Genomic DNA, 8,949 nt, shown 5'->3' with positions numbered 1-8,949 from the left:
CGATGATTCGTTAGGTCGGCTGCGGCGAACCAAGTATTTTTCATCTATAGATTTGAAGAGTGGATATTGGCAAATCGAAGTTGACGAACGAGATCGCGAAAAAACTGCCTTGTTACCCCGGATGGACTGTACGAATTTAAAGTACTTCCGCTCTGCCTGTGTTCTGCACCGGCCACATTCCAGACAATGATGGACACTGTTCTTACGAGTCTGAAGTGGCAGAGTTGTTTAGTATACTTAGATGACGTCGTCGTGTTTGCGGCTACCTTCGAAGAACATCTGAAGCGTTGAGAGGCGGTACTTGAGGCGTTCCGCTCCGCTAATCTCACACTAAAGCCAGAAAAGTGTCACTTCGGTTACGAAGAGTTGAAGTTTCGCGAGCATGTCGTGAACGCCGACGGTGTCCAGCCTGACCCAGACAAAGCATCTGCTGTTGCTGCTTTTCCGACTCCTCGTGACGAGAAAGCAGTACGCCGCTTTCTCGGTCTGTGTGCGTACTATCGTCGCTTCATCGCTAATTTCTCCCGGATCGCCGAACCCCTCATACGCCTCACGCGAGAAGACAGACCCTTCGTTTGGACGCATGAGCAGGACGTAGCTTTCACCGAGTTACGGCAGCGCCTGCAGGAGTCACCCGTTCTCGCTCACTTTGACGAGGACGCTGACACCGAGGTGCATACCGACGCAAGCAACATCCGTCTTGGTGCTGTTCTCGTTCAACACCAGGAAGGCGTCGAGCGAGTGATCGCTTACGCCAGTCGCTCCCTTTCACGCGCCGAAAGCAACTACTCCACTTCCGAGAAAGAGTGTCTAGCGGTTGTGGTGCCATCATGAAATTTCAGCCTTATCTTTACAGTCGCCCTTTCAAGGTGGTGACAGACCACCATTCCTTGTGATAGCTAGCCAACCTACGAGACCCTTCCGGGCGACTTGCTCGATGGAGTCTCCGTCTGCAGGAGTTTGATGCTACCATCGTCTACAAATCGGGCCGCAAACACGAAGATGCGGACACGTTGTCGCACGCTCCCGTCAAAACTTGCGATGAGGACATGGACGAAGACTGCGCATTCTTTGGGGCCCACACCGCATCGAACCTGATCACACGGCAGCGCGAGGATTCCGAAATACGCCCTCTCATCGACCACCTAGAAGGCAAGAATGTTACAATTCCACGACACATTTCTCGCAGCCTCTCGACCTTCTGCCTCCGAAAGGGTGTCCTCTGCAAGAAAAACTCGAGTGCCAGCGACAAAGAGTATCTATTGGTCGTACCTGGCACCCCCCGTGATGACGTTCTCCTAGCCTGCCATGATGAGCCCACGTCTGGACACTTGGGATTTTCACGCACTCTTGCAAGAGTACGCCAGACGTACTACTGGCCCAGACTTTCTACCGCGGTGAAGGGTTACGTGCAAAGCTGCTGTGAGTTTCAACGCAAGAAATCACCGTCTTTGAAACCCGGGGGGTTACTACAACCCATCGTAAAACCTAGCGCGCCGTTTGATCAAATCGGCATGGATCTTCTGGGACACTTTCCCTTGTCAGCCAGCGCAAACAAGTGGATTATAGTCGCCACAGACTATCTGACACGCTACGCCGAGACGAAAGCTGTACGTGCCAAGGCCTACGAAGTTGCCCAGTTCTTTATCGATCAGACAGTCCTAAGACATGGTGCCCCATCACATGTCATCACCGACAGAGGAACTGCCTTTACGGCCCAACTGATAGAGGACATATTCTAGCTGGGCTGCACGCAGCATCGCAAGGCCACTGCGTATCATCCATTGACCAATGGACTGACGGAACGGCTAAACAAAACCATTGCTGGCATGCTGTCTATGTATGTAGACGTCCGGCACAAAACATACGATCAAGTCCTGCCGTACGTTACATTCGCGTACTAGACCGCTATTCAGGAAACAACACGATTCACACCGTTCCGTTTTGTCTACGCGCGCGAGGTCCAGACTTCGCTAGACGCAATGCTCCCGCACGACACGGACGCATCACTTACTTCCGACGCCGAGCAATTTACTCAACACACAGAGGAAGCTCGTCAACTCGTGCGCATACACATCACGAAGAAGCAGAGTACAGACGCGCGACGCTATAACCTTCGACATCGGCAAGTCGAGTACCAGCCAGGTGACAAAGTCGGGGTGTGGACTCTGATCCGTCACCAGGCGTTGTCTGAGAAGCTGCTTAGTAGATACTTTGGACCCTACAAAGTGATACGCCGCGTTAGTGAAGTGAACTATGAGGTCATTCCCGACGGTGCCGCGTCGCCTCGGCGTCGACAGCACCACTCAGAGATGGTGCATGGTATTCGCCTCAAACCATATTTCGCGCGTTAAGGCGGCGCCAACCCGATCTCATACGACTTCCACACTTCCGCTTTCTTTTAGTAAGCATCGTAGTTTAGTAAGCATCGGGTCGATGCTTTTCTTTTGGCAGGGGGATAATGCCGCTAGGTGTCACGCGCCAGCGCTGAGAAAGAATGTCACTGGAACGCGCGCTCGGCAAGAGGTGGGCGCTGAAGAAGAAGCAGAGGCTGAGGACACCGGCTTAAGTTTTGTGTACGCCATCTTGTACAACTGTCTGTCTCGCCGACGCCGGTTACATCTTCATTTGTCTTTTCGTGACAATATAAGTCCCGCGCGTGTGCTGTGAATATATATAGAAGTCCCCTCTGAATATTTCTAAAGGCGCAAAAGCCGACACATCATGTTTTTGAGTAGCTACCGTTACTTGTGTAGAAACCTGAACGTGGCGTCATAGCATTCTGAAAGCCACGCCTGTCCTTTGTCTCGCGCTGCTGGTATACTGTGAACCTTTAACAAGAAGGCCATATCAACACCTGCTATGCATAATCCAGGAACGTAGGCCCACGGCAGGTGCACTTGCCCGGGGGATTTTCACGTTTCTGCTCAGCCTACCACGCCGCCAACGGTTAGCCTGTTTTGTGGAAAAAAATGTTATTCGTGTCATATTATTAATGCTGTTAAATGGTATAGTTTCTTGACTGTAATTTGTAGCAATCACCCAGATTTCTTAAGTTAGCCATGCATTGAGCTGGTGCTAGATCAAAATTTTTACTAGCTAATTGGAGTCATTTCAAACTAGATTACGCAGCCAAAGTAAGAAAGCACTAAGGAAAGCCTCAATGTTCATTCCTATCTCGTATTCTCAAAGAAATTCTGCTTGTAGAATTTCATGCCCATTTAAATTGCCTGCAATGCAATGCTCAAAGCTAAAAATACTGATTCCTTTTGTTACTGTCAAAGGCTGCCTCAATGTCGATATAAATCTTAATTATTTATTTCGAAAGTTTTCAGCAATGACTATATCTGTAAAATTAAAATGCGATATCTTTCATGATATCGCATAGTTGCAAGGTTGGAGAGAGAGGAGAGGTAGAATAAAAAGATAGTTACAAAAGTAAGAACTGCACAACCTTATACAATACTTAACAAACACTAACAGAAGAAAGAATGAACAGCTTTCTGCTAGATGCCAAGACCATCATAAAGCGGACTGACAACTGACAGCTTAGTAAACACGCTGACTAAATGCTGGTCGACAAGCAATAAACTGAAGTTACACGAAAAGGAGAAGCGAAAATTGATCTGTGTCCATGCAGATCCTGACCGGAGACGCATCCATCTCTGAAAGCGTAATAGCAGCCATGCTGACACAAGATTCTCCCAGCGTTTCATATCTACAACTGCCATAATTTCTCCACGCAGCCCATGTGCACGGAATACTAGGTTCTTCTTCTACAATGCACGATAAGATGTCTTAACATCTGAGTGTGTGTTGTCGAGGGAGAAGCTAGCATTCTGAGCAAATTTGGTCGGCTGCCCAGAGAAATAATGGAAGCTGCAGATATAAAAACGCTGGAAGAATCCTCTGTCAGCATGCCCTCCGTTAGAGATGGATGCGTTTCCTGTCGAGAAAAAGACATTAGTTCTTGTTTCTCCATCTTGTGTGTTTGGTTTATTGCTTTTCAGTTGGCATTTACTTGGCATATTTATAAAACTTGCGGTTATTGGTCATCTCGATTTTCTTGTTCGCCCTATGTGTGCTCTGGTGCCGTTTACAGCCAGGCTATTCTTTTAGACTGCAACAAATCACTTTAATGACCCATATTATTGTTCTGTGTACTTTGTAACATTTTTTTATTGGGACAGTGTTAAAACAGCGTATAGAGTGGGGCAGTAAGAACTGGGTCCGCTCGCTTCTAACTAATTAAAAGGTTTATTGTGAACAAGCAGTGGTTTATAGAGGTTGCCAGAAAGGTGCTCAACAAGAGAGCCTGACGAAAAACCGTGCCTTATGAAACCAAACATAATTAAAAACAGGAAAGAGGGAAAATACAAATAGATATACAAGTCCAGGGAAAGAAACGTTGTGATCGCCAACTGCGCGTGCAACTACTTTCCAAGAAACTCGGCTTCTTGTCCAGTAACATGCAACTGGAAAAATGTGCTTGCACAAAAAAGCTGTCCGTCTGTCTATTGGAAAAAGAACCGTGCTTCTTGAAGGCTGCTGGTATGCACGATTGGATTTTGTAATGATGTTTTCCTTCACTTATATTTTAATCAATACTTTATGTAACGTCTTTGTTTATGTTTGGTTGTATCAAGCACCAATTTTTGTCTAGCCTTCTTGCTGTATTTTTTTATGGTAAACTGTATAAATCGCCTCATTTTCACAGTGAACCTTAGTTGGAAGCTAGCCATCATTCCTGGTCCGGTGTCATTACGTTAATACTGCTTCATGCTGTGCGCCCTTGGAACATTTATGTGTATGTGTGTTTGTGCATAGACTCGGACGTGAAATCGGGGCCTTGTGCATTGTTCTTCTCCTGTGAAGCCTCAAGAATTCATTAACTACGACGCAACAGAAAGACAATGGACAAGAACGAAAGGAACACACAGAGCACTTCGTCCCTGTCCGTTTCCAATCTGTTGCGCTGTATTTAATAATGAATACATATAAACTCCTCCAGTTTTCAGCTCTTATGTCGCGCTCATCAGCCCGTTTGCGTCCACAGATGTCTGTGTAGCTGTGTATCTTGTAGTTTAATTTCTTGGCCATGTGCTTGTAAGTCGCGTGTCAGTTTCCCGATTTTCCTGAGAATCTTGTGATGTGCAGGCCCTAACAGTTTTGCGTGAAACCATGAAGGTATGCAGGATGTTCTAGTCTACTTTGCACTAGAATTGTTGTTTTGATTGCTTTGAGATCAGCTTCTCTGGGTGTAGGATGTCTTTGAATGGTCTCCACTTGAATAGTATTCATTTTATGTTGTGTGATTATATTGTTACACCGTTATTGCCATGCCAATATGCCATGTGTGCCTCATGTCTGTGTGTCTTCACGATTAGCAACTTCCACTGTGTATTTAGCAGTTGCATATAATCTCCTGGCCTAATTGCTTACCCCCATAATGCAGGGTACGAGCCTGTTCTGTTTCGAGTTCAGGTACTCCTGAGACTGTGCTCCTGAAGGGAGGGGTAGTCATCTTTACAGCTTGTATGCTAGCTGGCATAGCATCTTGCGCTCATGTTCCGAGATCTTGAGGCAAAGAATTTGTGCCGCAGGCTGCACATCTACTCTGCCTAGGTGCTTGTTCGTGTTCTCTTTCTTGTTGAGGTCTTCAAGCCTGATGAAGTTGGAAGGACCTGTCAATACCCGACGTCTGTGTTCGTTGAGCTGTCTTTCTTGTGCGCTCCTGTTAATTCATACCGTACAATACTTTCGGCAAAGTACAGCATCCGCGATTTTCCGTAGCATTGGCTCGTATCCCCCCTCCATGATTTTGAGATTATTCTTAAATTTCACCAGGTGCAAAATCTGTGTACCGGCATGGCATAACTGTTTCACCCACGTACATGCTCTGCCGTCTTGGTCTTACACTCGCCGAGGGTTCGGAGATGTTGCCTTGCTGGTATATTTCTCCGGCACAACGTGCAATATGGGGTTAGTCTTGATTCTAGTTTTATTTCCAAAGTAGATGTAAGCTGACTTACCGGAAAGCTGGAGGCCAGACACCCTAAGAAAGTCTGCAATGTTGTCGAGAGCTTGTAGCATCGTTCTTGATTTCTGCATTACATAGCTATCTCATAGACTGCAGTAACCCATACACTAGTAGTTCTAGCAGTATGCTTGTATTGTTGGTTTGGGTGGGCCAAATATATCTCCAACTGTCATGTAGACTTTTCTGTATTTTAATAAGTTAAGGTGGAACTTAGGTGTTCTACCAGAAATTTTCTTGCTCATCGTTCCTACTATTTGGGTAGCAGGAATTACTGTATTAAAAGCTTCTTCACTCCCTTCATTTTTTCATAAGAGATATTACACAATGCTCTCTAATAACGTTTGTGCTGGTGACCGCCATTCATACCTGCCAGAAGGGAAAACTCTTGAAAAAGGTTTTATTTGTGCTCTGTGCATGATGTAGTATGACCATTCATGTCTTTTGACATTTATACATCTGTAGAGCAAGCTACCTGATAGAGCGTTTACTATACCTGATCATGCTTATTTGTGCAGTGATGTTTGACAATACATATATTGACGCAATTAATGTTATCCACATTCGATGTATCAGACACATGCTTGTTTTACACTTCTGCCCTTTGCTTTCGGTCACCGTTTGTACTGATTGTTACATTTTGCATATGCGTGGCCACATTATGCAATAAATAGCCTTTGGAGGGTTAAGGGTTCAATAAAAGATGATGAAGTAAATCTAAATGAGACAGCTTTTTTTGGGTGTGACTCCCGTCGAAATGCGACTGTCACGGATGGCAATTCTAAAAATGGTAACAGGATGGTAATATCTAAAAAGGCCACATAGAATGGCCTGCTTTCTACTCTTGACATTTCGATGCGCTAAGTAAGAACAAATAAGTTGGCGCTACCTATTCTGAAGCCATTATGAAGTTCTCCCAAAATGCCATTATTCTCTGCCCATGCTTGCAGCTTTAATTTCACTGCATGCATTGCTAACCTGTATATTACCGATGTAATGGTCAACGGTCTATGCGAGTGAATTCTGTCTTTCTCCCCGTTACCTTTATAAATTAAATCCATTCTACTTTGTCACAAACCGTCTGGTACTCGTCTATCTTATAAAAAATTTTCCACTGCTGTCACCAGAGCTTCCTTACTTTTTGGTCCTAGTTCATTAATCAGCCTAACAGGAACCTCGTCTAGCCTTGTGACTGTGTGCTTAGAATTTTTTTTCGGCTTTCTTCCAGTTGAAATTTCCCAGCCCCACCTCCTTTTCCGTCTGGTTCTCTTTCATGCTCTTTTTTTTCTTAAAATACAAACTTGTCATTGCCTTGGAAAGATTCGGATGTTGTTTTTCGGATGTAATGTAATGCCGCGTCCCCTTCCAGTTTGTTTCCATCTTCGTCTAGGATATGTTGTTGTATAGTTGTTTACTTCCTGCCTAATAATGTTATGTGGTTCCAAATGTTCTAGGTGCGGCCTTCTTTTTCTCACGTATTTCTTACAACGAACGTTCACTTTCACCTTTTATGTTTGCTTGCTTGCTTTAAACATATATTTTTTTTCTCCCTGTATATTTTCCATTTACTGGCTATTTCATCCTGCGACAACTACGCTTTTTCTTGCCTACCTGCGCTCTCGGGATGCTTTCTGTAGTTCGGCGATCGCTTCTCGTATCTCCCTGTTCCGCCTGCTTTCCGGTTTCTTTTTCCTGTTGCAACGAACATGTTGTTTCTCTTTTCGTACTTCTGTCGTCATTAGACTTAGAAGCTCAGTATATTCCCACTCTTTACTTGGCCATTTGCCAAGTTCTTCATTACTCTTGCGACTGTATTTGTTATTTGTTCAGCTTTGAAATTTGGACTAGCCATTTCGCACTCCTTGCTCTCTTCCTCAACTACATATTCCATTTTCAAAATAATACAGTTATGGTCACTCCTTATGTTGCTATACCCTTCCTCGTCAATGGCCATTTTTCTCAACTTATCGCTATTTCCTGCTGTCATCAGACAGTAATAAATGGCCGATTGCCGGCTTCCCACTTCCCACGTGATCTGCCCTTCATACTTAGACACTGTATCCATGATAACGAGGTTATGTAGCTCACAAAGTTCTAGCATTGACTTCCAACTGTTGTCCGTATAACCATGTAGGGCCGTCGCATGCTGTGCGATCTGGTGGTAGAAGTTGAAACTATAACAGAACGTATTCGCGTATTCAAAGCAATCAGTGCCAAGCAGTGAATGCTTTAGTGTTTCAATTTTTAACGATTGATGGTGATTTTATTTCCTCTTTCTTTTCTACTTGCAAGCGTGGGCGGCTGCATTGTCACGAAGCTGCGACTCTCGAGGCTGCGCCGATTCGAAGGCGCTTGACGTGCCATTTGTGTACTCAACAAATGGTCGTATTCGCACCTGCGCTTTTAGCGCCGAGTTTTTACCCTCACATTGTTTTGAATAGGCGCCTTGCCAGAGACGCAAAGCGTCTTCCGAGCATATCAGCCGACCCACGGCGCTGGCGGCAGCCATGTTGTATTTTCGATTCTGTCTCGTTCGCCGCGCTTGTGCCTTCTGCTCGGCGAGCACTCTAGTGGACTGGAGGCGTGTGACCGGTCACGCGCTCGGGGCCGAGTGTTTCGCGCATACGCATGAAACCGTCTGTTAAGCTGTCTAATAGCTGCCAGCGAGCGGGAACGTTCGGGTGCTCATGCATCGGCGACAAACTATTCGACCATGGCCAGCCTCGTGTTTGACTTTGGCTCTGACTAGGCGAACGAATGCTTCGCATAAATGAAAATTCAGCAGAGACACTTCAGAAACCTTACACGTGGGAATGCGAAAGCATTATAATCGCTTAGGTGAAAGGTTTTTTATTGTTGCTTTTTACATGCATTAAAGTTCTTTGTGCTGAATCGGTGTGTGTGTTTGCGTA

The sequence above is a fragment of the Dermacentor variabilis genome, chromosome 4 (genome assembly GCF_050947875.1).
Source record: "Dermacentor variabilis isolate Ectoservices chromosome 4, ASM5094787v1, whole genome shotgun sequence".
In the NCBI taxonomy this organism is placed as follows: Eukaryota; Metazoa; Arthropoda; class Arachnida; order Ixodida; family Ixodidae; genus Dermacentor; species Dermacentor variabilis.
The sequence above is the reverse complement of the archived record's forward strand: the minus strand, read 5'-3'. Positions refer to the sequence as shown.